General features: G+C 42.0%; 1 long non-coding RNA gene across 2 annotated transcripts; it reads left to right on the top strand.

The window, feature by feature from the left end:
* The first annotated feature begins 911 nt into the window (after positions 1-911).
* LOC129785241 (uncharacterized) lies at positions 912-10,886 on the top strand. Of its 2 annotated transcripts, XR_008749015.1 has the most exons (4): positions 912-1,159; positions 2,083-2,125; positions 8,913-8,983; positions 9,958-10,886. It is a non-coding gene; the product is annotated as an uncharacterized LOC129785241 (long non-coding RNA). The 2 variants fall into 2 exon arrangements; XR_008749012.1 differs by lacking the exon at positions 8,913-8,983 and having other exon boundaries at positions 9,954-10,886.
* The last annotated feature ends 954 nt before the right edge of the window (positions 10,887-11,840 follow it).

Below are 11,840 nucleotides of genomic sequence, written 5' to 3' on the forward strand. Positions count from 1 at the left end.
GCTTGTCTGCACAGGACGTTGCCTTTGAAGATATTTGGTACTTTGTAAATGGACCCAACAAATCTATAAACTTAAAGTTTCTGCATCAATCAATGCCCAGTAACTGCCCTCATGCGAAAGTGTATGCCTTGGCTCCTTAGGAAGTGCGATGTTTTCTGTGAGGGGAATAACTGCATTTGAGCACCTGACTTGAGAGCAGAGACCCTCCCAGGGTATGCTGATACTTAATCCATTCAATATATGCTACAACCACCAAAGTTCAGATAAAATGCATGCTGCCGCCTCACCCTTTGCAGTAACCTACCAGCGTGTGAAGCTGCGATGCAGCACCTCCGCGTGCTCCCACAGCTGGGATTTGCAGTCCCACGTTCCCTCCCCACCAGAGCGGGACTGATGGAGTATCCATTTGACTTTGGTAGAACATAACTGAACACCCACCTTCATTCATGGCAGCAGTCTTGAATCAGGATTGATTCCTTCTCAAAGTCAGTGGAAATCCCCATTATGGTTGATAGCCTGAGATCAAACCAGAATATTCTTTGGGGAAAAAAAAAATGAATAGTGATCAGTCTCTCTTCCCAATGTTGGTGATTGACAGTACAAGACAATGGGAGAACCTCCACAATATTTTCCTCAAGAAAACTTATTTTCCGTATGCTAATCTTGTATCTGAATATATACCCTAATCCTAGTATTCATATCTCTGCCCTCCGTAATCATGAGCCCATCTCTAATGTTTCTTTTGTTCAGAAAAGGTAAACTCTTCTCACTTTTCAGTAGCAGATTACACAAAGGGAACTTTATGGTATATATTACACTCACAAAGCAGTTTTCTCCATCTTGCAATCACTTTAAAGAAAAAAAAAAAAAAAAAACAACTTTCTTCTTATCTCATCTTCCTTCCTGCATGAATGTCTGAGATAATCAATGAAGTTCCTGTGTAGAGAATAAATTGAGCTCGAATGGCTCCTCTTAAACTGTACAATCAAAGAAAGTGGAGGGTTTTGCTGATGATTTTGATATTCAGTTTAACTTTCTTCACCAGGCTGTCAGCTCAGTGAAAGTGAGGTCAATCTGACCACACTCTTCCTAAAGGATCCTCTTCAGAACCATCTACTTGAGTATACATCTCCTGACAAATCAATGGCAGAATCGAGAGGTATGTACTTCGCCCAGAAACCTGGGGGCTGATTGTCCATCTTACGCAGCCGTTTCGGTGAGTGCAGCATGGGCGCAAGTCAGTACCTGATAACAATAGTAATGTTTAGCATATGTATCCCGGTGATCTAAATGCCTGCCTGAAGGTGCAGGACAACAGAGATGCAGACCTCTGTCCTACAATGTAGAGAGATTCAGATCATGGGAAGTATGTGGGGATATGGGTGCACATGTGCACACACACACACACACACACAACTGTTTCTGTGAAAGGGTGGTAAATGAGTGACACTCGTAAACTAAGATTCTGGAGTTGCTGATTCAGAAATCTGAGTTTTTTACAGGGCAGATATTGGGAGGGAAAAAACTAAGCAAAATATAGGAGCTTGCAGAGGCCAAGAAACCTGCCTTTCCCTCTTTCAATGTGATTTTGCATTTCTTGGCCAGGAACACTTGCTGCGAGATCTGGGGTAGGGGTTGTTGTGCTCCTGAGAAGTTATAGAATGGTGGGGCTGCTGCACAAGAGCAACACAAGTAAGTGTAATGAACGTGACAAAATCCCCCCCAAACATCCTTTTGCTAAATTATCCAGACCCAGACAAATTTCTCAGGAGCGATCAACAGTTGTTTGAACCAATTCGGATCTGTCTCTAGGGTTACTGCCCTCAGACATTTACCAGCGTGGGACTTTCCTGCTCAAGATGAGAAGGGAGCAAGGAGGTGAGAAGAGAGAGTAGGAACAAAACTCAAGGGCAGAGATCTGGAGTGCTAGAAAACTGGTTAGCTTGAGAGTTCCTTAAAATTCACACCTGGTGTCACTGAATCTGTGCCTTGCACTTGGGCCTGAGAGGTTTCATTGGTGAATCAGTTTCACCTGATCATGGACAAACCCCCATCACTCATCCTCCGCCTTTCCTCCCATAGGTTCTCTTCTGATCTTGTCTGCATCCTGATGTGAAATGAAGTGGTATGTATGAGAAAAAGGGTATTACATCCTGGGTAATATCCATTATGTTGCTCTCTATTAGCTCTCAGTTCTTGGGAGTGCATTACTGCATTACTTCTTTTGTGCCAATGCTATTCCATCGAGGCCAGTGCTGGCTTACTCAGTTGTATCAATGATTTCTTCTAAGGTGGCCTAGACAATATGTTGTAATATATATTATACTATGTGATTTTTAAATCAGCCTTCAAATGTATTCTAAAAATTTTGCAGCTCTTCAGCCAAATCCTGCTGTCCATCATGTGTAATGATGATTGCTGATTAGCAGAAAACAAATATAGAGGTGATTTTTAGACACATAAAAAAAGATCAGCTGAGTGAAGACAATCCTTTAGGAAGCTTAGGAATGAGAATTCTGCTTTGACCCGTATTGTAGAAAGCTTTTCATTTGTCTTGTAAAAGAAGAAACAAAATACATTAAATAATTTTGGAATTGTATATGGTACAATACAAAAGTGTCAAAAAGTTAAATATGAATTGAGACATATTTTCACTTACTCTGAATTACAATTGTATTCAGATAATTTTTTCAGCTGCATAAATGAACTAAAGTTTATTCCCTCAATTTTAAGACCATTTAAATAATGCTACTTTTCTGTTTTGTGAATGCATTTTTAGACAACTAAGATCACATTTCTATTCTGGAAATGTTACAATATTTTAAAATAATTTTGATGTGTAGAAACATTTAAAAGCTTTTTTTATAAAAAGATTTCTTACCATGCTTATGTTCTTCCCAGGAGAAGTTGTCATTACTGCAATGCTTTTAATATTCCTTTGTATCCCATATTAGCAGTGAATGATGCTAACATACAATTGTTTTTCTTAGCAATGTATATTGTATAGTCAAACTTTCTATGAATGGTGATTGATATTCATTAACCCCAAAAGTCTTTAGCCTAATGCGCGGTGCAGCGTGATGCAGACTGTGTATGTAGCCAACCTGTCACAAGTAGAGAGGGCAAAGCTGCTGTGTTCCTCAGTACAACTTAGAAAGAATTGCAGTAATCGGCTCCACTTGCACCATTTACAGCTGCCTGGGGGTTGCTCTGGTTTGTGCTAGATAACCTAGAGCATGTACTGTGGGCAAAACTATATCACATTATATATTCCCACAGAGAAAAGTGCTGCCAGCACCCTGTGGGGCAGGAGTGCTGTCCCAGCAGAGGGTGCCTTCTATGGATTGCCTTACGCGTGCTCCATGCACGTAGGCAATGCAAGGGGCAGGCACAGGAGAGGCGGTATTTCTGAGTGGCCATGTTAAACGAGGCCAAACTGAGGATATGCAAGACTCAGGCATGATTCCCTGTTGCCAGCCGTGCTCCATCCCTCAAACCTGAGCAGGCGATGTTTAGGAAGCTCCCTGCAGTCAGGGAGTCCTGACCTCTCTCTCACTATGACCACTCAGCTGGCCCAGATTTTTTATTTTTATTTTTATTTTTTTTTTTTTTTTGGTGTGTGTGTGTTGGGGACACATTTCTACCCAAAGGTAGGGCTCCACCTGCCTTCTCACCCCAGATTTTCAGTGTTTCATTGTATACTGGCCAAACGATGCTGCCTGTTTATCTGAGAGATGAAGTTTAAGAATAGAAGTATGTGCAAGACAAAAGAGAGGAGAGGGGTGGAAGGAGACAGTACTGATGCTGGTAGGGGTAGGTGAAGAGCAGGAGGGCTGCAGGATGTTGATCAGAAGGACCAATCTGGAAGGCACGTAAATCCATTTAACAGCTTGAAAACGGGTAGCCACATTAAAGGAAGTGGAAATAAAGTCAATTAGAGGCAAGAGGCATTAGTTGGGAGTGTCAGCTGGTGAACGGTGCCTAATTTGATATAGTCTAATCACATAGTTTGGCTATTTGATTACCAAATTGAGATCCAAACACTGCTCCTTCCAAGCAATCACTTCAGAAAAGAGGGTAGCTGGAATCGTCATGAGATCTGATCCATTCCTTAATTTAAATTAATTTTAAATAGCTGTAACACATGGGATGTAAAACCCAAGAAGCAAATAGTTGCTGAGACATGTGAAACATGGCTTTTCAGGGAAGCTGAGGCCACAGGGATAAGGACTGGGAGTTGGGCTAACCTGTGAATGTGCATGTGGAGTTTCACACACGTGTGCACTGGGAATAAGCCTGTAGAGACACTTCCCTGGCTGCTGTGCTCTTACTCTCTTACTCTCTATTGATAGTTACTCCTGTTCAGATGAAATGGGTCAAGAATGCCAGGAATCAGCTCACTTCCCAGTGATTATCCAGTGGAGATGAATTAGACACACATCCGAGGGTTGTATGTACCTTGTACACCTTCATAAGAGCACGGGCAACCTCTCTAGTGCTGTTTACTATCTAGCATTAACAGAAATGGATAGCTAGGGGAAAAGCAGAGGAAACAGGAGACTTATAAAGTGATTTTTTTTTTCCTGACAATCAATGGTTTAGCAATTTCCTGAATCAGAGGTTACATCCAGACTTAAGAAGCTATCCTCTGTGAATTTGTCCAGTCTCTTTAAATCTGTAAGTATTTTTGGCCTCTTATACTGCAGCAGAAAATGTGCACAATTATATGCTCTGAGGAAAAAATGGCTTCCTCTTGTAAATGTGGTGCTTGCTCATTTCATTGGGTGCTCCTTCCTTCTGACACTGTGGGAAGAGTACCAACTATATTCTGGGCTGCATCAAAAGAAGCATGAACAGTAGGTCGAGGGAGGTGATTCTCCCTCTCTACTTTGCTCTTGTGAGATCCTACCTGTGGAGTGCTGCATCCAGCTCTGGGGCCCCCAGCATGGAGGAAGTCCAGAGGAGGGCCATGAAGATAACCAGAGGGCTGGAGTGCCTCTCCTATGAAGACAGGCTGAGAAAGTTGGGGTTGTTCAGGCTGGAGAAGAGAAAGCTCTGGGGAGACTTTACAGCAGCCTCTCAATACCTAAGGGGAAGTACAATAAAGCTGGAGAGGGACTTTTTACAAGGGCCTATAGTTATAGGACAAGGGCGAATGGCTTTGAGCTGAAAGAGGATAGATTTAGATTAGATATTAGGAAGAAATTCTTTACTGTGAGGGTGGCAAGAAACTGGCACAGGTTGCCCAGAGAAGCTGTGGGTGCCCCATCCCTGGAAGTGTTCAAGGCCAGGTTGGATGGGGTTTTGAGCAACCTGGTCTAGTGAATGATGTCCCTGTCCAGGGCAGAGGAGTTGGGACTAGATGATCTTTAAAGTCCCTTCCAACCCAAAGCATTCATGATTCTATGGTATGATTCTAAGAGGAATAATCAATGCCTGCATGCTTCTGCTGGGCAGTTTGTAGCCTTACACATCTCTGTCAAGTCCCCCTCAGTTCTCAATCTTGCTCACTAAAAAGTGTGAATTTCTTACATTTGTTCTCAGCCATGGTGCCCTTCCCTCGTCTTTTTCTAGCTCTTTTTCATATTTGATGACTGGGTCCAGGCATATTGTTCAAGGTTTTCCTTCCTCTGTCTTATTTGCCTGTCCAGTCGTTGTTATCCGTGTTGCAGGAAGAGGACTTCTCTGGCAATTTTGCCACTGTATTCCTGGAAGTATTTTGCCCATTCTGAAGCTTATCTGAAGGCTGGACACAGAAAGAGCTCTGCCCATATTATAAGCAGTATTTCTAGTGTCTGTGATCTGCTAAAGTGGAACAAGACAGTGCAGTGTGTATCTCCTTTAAAGGACCTATTTGATGTTACACTGTGTCTGTAATCAAACGGGTCATGATTCAGCATGAAATTATCCATCTTTGTGCAGAGAAACAGCCTTAGTGAGATGCTTTGAGTTAGACATGTGCTTAACTATGCAAATTGTTTTAAACCACTGATGTAAAAGGTGCACATGGGACCAGAGAGATGTGAAAACTTTGATTCCTGCTTGCTAGCACATATAAGTGTGGACAATGCCAAACTTATGCTTCAGAGAAACAGAAAATCACCCCTACAAATGCCTCCATGTATAAGGGAGCTGCTCCAATTTGCACGAGAGCTGAAATATAATCTAAGTTCTTCTGAGCAGGTAGCTGTGAGTATCAACTAAGAACAAAAGAACAAGTGAAAGAAGTATCCTAGGCAATTTTTGCAAAGAATTTCTGTTTTTAGGTTGGTCTGCGGGATCATCAGGATTGGACCTTAACACTAGCAACCTCCAGCAGACTGCAATGGCTCTGCCTTCAATACACTTCCACCCCTGTGTGTTATACAGCTGTAATACTGAACACACGAGACAGACAGCTGCCCTGAGGCATTCTCTGTAAAAACTTTCATATCACAACAGAACTGAACGTACCATTATAACGCCACGTCTCCTCTTCTTCGTGGTAAGAATTGTTCTGAAAACCAGAAAATGTCATGGAAGTGTTATAATAGACACATTCAGAATATATGGGTGAATTAGTTGTCCCCAATGATGTATTTAAGCTGTTCCTTCTACTATACATAGAGCAGGTTAAATATAATTAACGTTGGTCAAAGGGTCTTTTTTCTTTACATACTTTATGAATGTATTACCACAATTATCAGGAAGGAAAAAGGGAAAGTGTATTTCTTAATATCTGCTGGTATAAGCTCCTCTATGCCATTTCCATCGCAGCACATTTTTGCTCTCAGAGAAGCATGAATATTTTCTCTTTCCCTAAATCCCATAATTGTTTTATTGCTACATTAAAAAATGTAAATAATCATTCCCCTCCCCATAATAAATTAGACACAACCTGTCTAGCTCTGAAAATGAACATTTCAATATCTTCAGACACACAATGACATCATATCAATATTTAAAATCATTTTATGCATGTATTCCAGGTTGTCCAACTTCATTAAGGGCATTCATCAGCCCTCAGGCTACAGTGTATTCCCATCGGAGTTGTAGGCCTCAGGCCCTACCAAACAGAAATTTAAACTAACTTGCCTTTTTAATTCACATTATTCTCAAATATTCTCTTTTTTAACCCCCTGCCATGACTAAGGCATTTAGACCTGGCTATGATTTTGTGCACATCAACATTTAACAGACAAAATCCCAATTTTTATGTCAGAACTTGAGTACATGAAAATAATAGTCTTTCCCCTTTAATATCTCTTCTCTTTCCCCATCTGTCCCTGTTTCCTGGGTGCAATAATAACTGTGCTTCTTTTAATGTTGTATGCCAAGTTAGTAATTTGAGCTACAGGTTGATAGGGATATGGGGTTGTTGGGTTTTTATGTTTAAAAATTTACAAACATTTCAAACATATTAAGTTTCATTCTTTTTATTTCTCTTTCCAAAATAATTAAAAAAAAATCCTCTTGATCTATTTTTTATTCAGCTGAGGATGCACAGCATGGATAAATATCCCTGCTAGTGGCATCAAACTAGTATAAAAAAACTATTTTATTAGTATAAAATTTCCCCCTACCCCTCCAAAAAACCCAGTCAATCTTCCCATTGTTCTGGTCTATGGGATGACTGGGGATCTGCTCCCCAAGATGTTTAATGACCTCCAACATTCCCAGGTAAAACTCACACACACTGCATGACACAGGAAACAAAATCATATCAAAAAAACTTTCTTTGCTACTGGCCAGACAGTGTAGATTTGGCTGCTGATTTAACCTCCCAGATTTGTGTGGAAAGGATTTAAATGTCCATAATTTGTTACAAAAAAGGATGGAAGCGTGTAGAAGTAGCCAGCTTAATATAATTTGCATCTGGGGATGGAACAAGCCTGAGAGAGATATTGGTGACTGAAAACGTAAAAGTTGATGCAATATATCTCAGAGTTAATAGCTCTTCTGACCAATATGTTCTGACCATGTTATAACTTTGTACGTGGCCAGAGACCTGGCAAGTGTAAAGACCAAGGAAAGATGAAAGAAAGAGAAATTAAAAGAAAAGAAAAAACCTAGTGACTGCAGGGCCAGCTTTTGGATCTTTTTTCATAAGTAGCATTTTTTTAAACAATGGCACTGCTCTCGATTTCCTTCTGCCCTCTGCATCTCTCTTCCCTCTCCCTTCCCGCCTTGTTTCAGTGTTCCCGAAGCCACTTTTTTCCTTAGTCACTCCCTTTTTTTGCTTTGTTCCTCTGGCTTTCACAGCCCTCTGGATTGAAGACCTCTCTTATGGCACACAATGCAGTCTGTCAAAGTAAGGGAAGTTCAACCTGCCCCGCTTGCCTGGGGTTCCTTTGGTGGTGGTACAACTAATCGTTGTCAATGCTTTATCCTTATAGAAAGAAACAGATACTGTCTCTCCTGTTGAGGTCCTGGATACAATTCCCATCCAGCAAAGCTCTGAGGTTCAGTTTCTCAAAGGCATAGAAATCCACAAAAAGATTCAGCCTCCTAAGGCCAAAGTTTTCTGTCTGAAAACACTATTCAGCTCAAGGCAAATGGAAGTGAGTCAAAGGCTTCCATCAAGCTGTACCTCACCACAGCTAAGCAGCAGCTTGAAATATTCCCACTGCAGCCCAGAAAGCTCCACAGTGGCCTTGTTTTTTTTTTTTTTTTAACCTAATTATTATCAGACTTACTCCTTTAAAAGTACCCAGAAAAATGTCCCGCTGTCCAACCATGAGGTGCTCTGAGTCATTTTGCCTCCTGTCCCAGTGGGGATTATCCTTATTGTGGTGGGGTCTGCTGTGCCAGGCATGCCAAGATATCTTCACTTTCAGGGTTCACCTTGAGGGCAGTCCTAGGGGAACGTGCTGCTGGTGACAGCCACCCAGTCAGTGAAGACAGTCTGCAGCCTGCTTGTTTTCTCTCTACAGTCACCTGCCAACCTGATTATGGAAGAGTTGGAGTTGCTGGAGGAGTTTGTGTCCTTTGAAACTACTGGCAAGTACTGTGCAATAACTGAGTTGGCTTTCTTCCTGGAGATCTTGTCGTGGTGTGGCCCCTTCTCCACAGACTCCAGGGCAGACTGACCAACGTACTGCAAGAACAAGCTAATCCTAACATTTCCATAGCTAGCCAGACCCTATCTGCACATGTTAAAAAAAAAAAAAAAAAAAAAAGCTCGAAAAGAGAAGATGCTTGAGACAGGGAACGACCCTGACTGTTTAAGTAGATCACTGAGAAGGGAGAGGGTGCTGGTGGGGGTGGTGAAAGGGCAGTCAAGATTAGATCTCTGGGCATTATTGCAGTAATATATAAATAATAATATATAAATAATAATAACAACAGGACAAGAGAAAGGGAATGGAGGATGTGAAATAATCATGGTAAGGATCAGGGTGTGAGAAGAGGACTTTGAAACAGAGCTGGGAAGGAAAAGAATCACTATTGCATGGGATGAAGACAGAAGACAATGGATAAAGAGGAAGAGATGTAGGGAAAGTGCAAGCACACAGGCAAAGAACAGAGAAGAGGAGATGTAGAAACACAGAGTAATCAAAAGAAGGAAAATATTAGAAAAACTGGAGAGAGATTGAAACCTCAGAAAGTCCAAATTTGAAGCTAAGTGAGGACAAAGAGGATGGAAAAGAAAAACATGTAAAAAGAAGGCCCAATAAAGAAATAACTGTAGAAAATATATTTAAAATAAAAGAAAAAGAAAGACAGAAAGAAAGAAATTCTGTGGAGATGGAGAGAGAATATGAGTGGGAACTAAGGGCAGTTTTCTTTTTTCTAAAGTACTGCAAGCCTTCCCATAAAAAGGGCTATATAAAAACTTGTCATTACTGTTGGTTATTTATGGCTCCTTTCTCATCAGGCAAGCTACACTGATGTAGTTATGTCCAGGCCTTGGAAAAGGATGGTGCCACTTCTGATGCTAGTTTAGATAAAGAGGTCTATGTTTATGTTTGCAGAGAGAATCTTATTTTCCTTGGTGGTGTGGCATCCTTATAACAGACCTGCACAGTGCAAATGAAAGGAGTTTGCTGGACTGGTGAAGCAATGTTTTCCTCTGGGTCTGGGTCTCCATGTCCACCCCCTGCCAGGACAGGTAAATCCCACACATGTAGTACCTGTACATATTGTTGACAAGTCTCTCCCTCTGTGAGGGATTGTGGGTGTCATGGGGATAAACATTTTGGGTCAGGCTTTGAGGTACCTTGGGGGAGGAGTGTGCATGGGGGAGGTTGCAAAGTGCCAGACTGTGCTGCACCTGACTATGGCCAAGGCATTTTGCTCTCTCATTTTCATGAACACATAATTCATTCATAAATTTTTAAAGGGGAAAGAATCATTGTTTAATGAACTTTTGTGAAGAAAACAGAGCGAGAGAGAAAAGAAACACTGTGGGCTCCTTACTCCCTAGACTTATGACCTGCATAACTTCAATCATTGTGTTATTTAGACAGCTTTCCTATTTAGCCAGCATTAAATTTGTATGCTCCCACATGGTTGAGTTGCTACTTTTATTATCCATGCAGCTGAGATACTCTGAGGGAACATGATGGGTTGGGAGGAGGAGGGGAGGCGAGGACAGCCATCTCCAAAATGCAGTGGACATGTCTTTCTGGCTCTATGCTGGTTGCACTCCAGCAGGTACAAGCTGACGGGAATCGGCAGCAGCAGCCATGCGAACGAGGTCAGTGTTGGTTATTCTGTGGCTTTTTTATTCTTCTGAGCACTCTGAAAATGTGGGTGTGCATGTTAAAACTGCCCTATGAGGCAGCTCTGACATGTGGGGCTGCCTGGCACAAACACAGCACATAATAACACAAAGTATTTGGCAGCATTACAGGGCTAATCTTTACGTAACTGTTCCCGGACAACTTCTCTGGTGTGCTGAGCACAAACAAGCTTTCCATCAGCCTTCGGCTGCATGCAGATTGTCTTGTGTCACCTGCTTCTCTGCTGAGCAAAGAGTGGCTGTGGTCATCTTTTGCATTCATAACTGACTCTCCCTAAATTGCCTCCTTGTTTTCCAAGGCTATTTATGAAGAGGTGTGTTTGTCAAGAACGTCCCCTTTTGTAGAATTTTTCCTCTTAAACACAGATGTATGCAGGAAATTATGTTGTGGATTGTTTTCAGGAGAGCAGTGGGAAAACATAGTCTGATTTTTCAATGGTTGCTCCCCTGTTGATTAAAGTCATAGGAGGAGGGATATCTTTTATAGTTAAGACTATAAAAGTCCCTGGTGTGGGACTTTGGGGACCTGAGATTGGAATTATAATGTTGCATTCCTTCTACCCTTTGCCCCTCTTGTCAGATTTCAATGTAAGCTCTTTATGATTATCTCCTATGGTTTTGTTGCCTGGTTCAGTGGGGCCTGGTCTCCATTAAGGCTTTTGTGCTGCAGACAGCAACACCAGGGCGCATACTGGCAGTAACAAAATCAGGGAAAATAATGACTAGAGCTTCCCAAGCACCTTTGATGGTAATGGGTTTCCTGCTCTTGCACGAAGGTGATCAGGCACAAACCTTTTCTTTGGCAGGCAGAAGATGAGTGTTTCTAGCTGTCCCCTGACCTCAGGTACCGCCATGCATGCAGCGCCACGTGGTGCCAACTCCCCACCCACAAAAGTCCTTGATTTGGGTGCTCTTTTCACTTAGCATTATGCAGCCACAACACATGTGCTGCTGCACAGCAAAGCCATGTGGCAAATATATAAAAGTATGTACGTTTCTGAATGCTGGAAGAGAGCCCTAATTTTGTTGGCAGCGAAGCTGACTCTCCTTCTTTCCTCGGAGTGGGGCCTGCAGCATTCCTCAGTCCCACAGACATAAACCCTCCCTGGATTTCTCC

The sequence above is a fragment of the Falco peregrinus genome, chromosome 1 (genome assembly GCF_023634155.1).
Source record: "Falco peregrinus isolate bFalPer1 chromosome 1, bFalPer1.pri, whole genome shotgun sequence".
NCBI classification, from domain to species: Eukaryota; Metazoa; Chordata; class Aves; order Falconiformes; family Falconidae; genus Falco; species Falco peregrinus.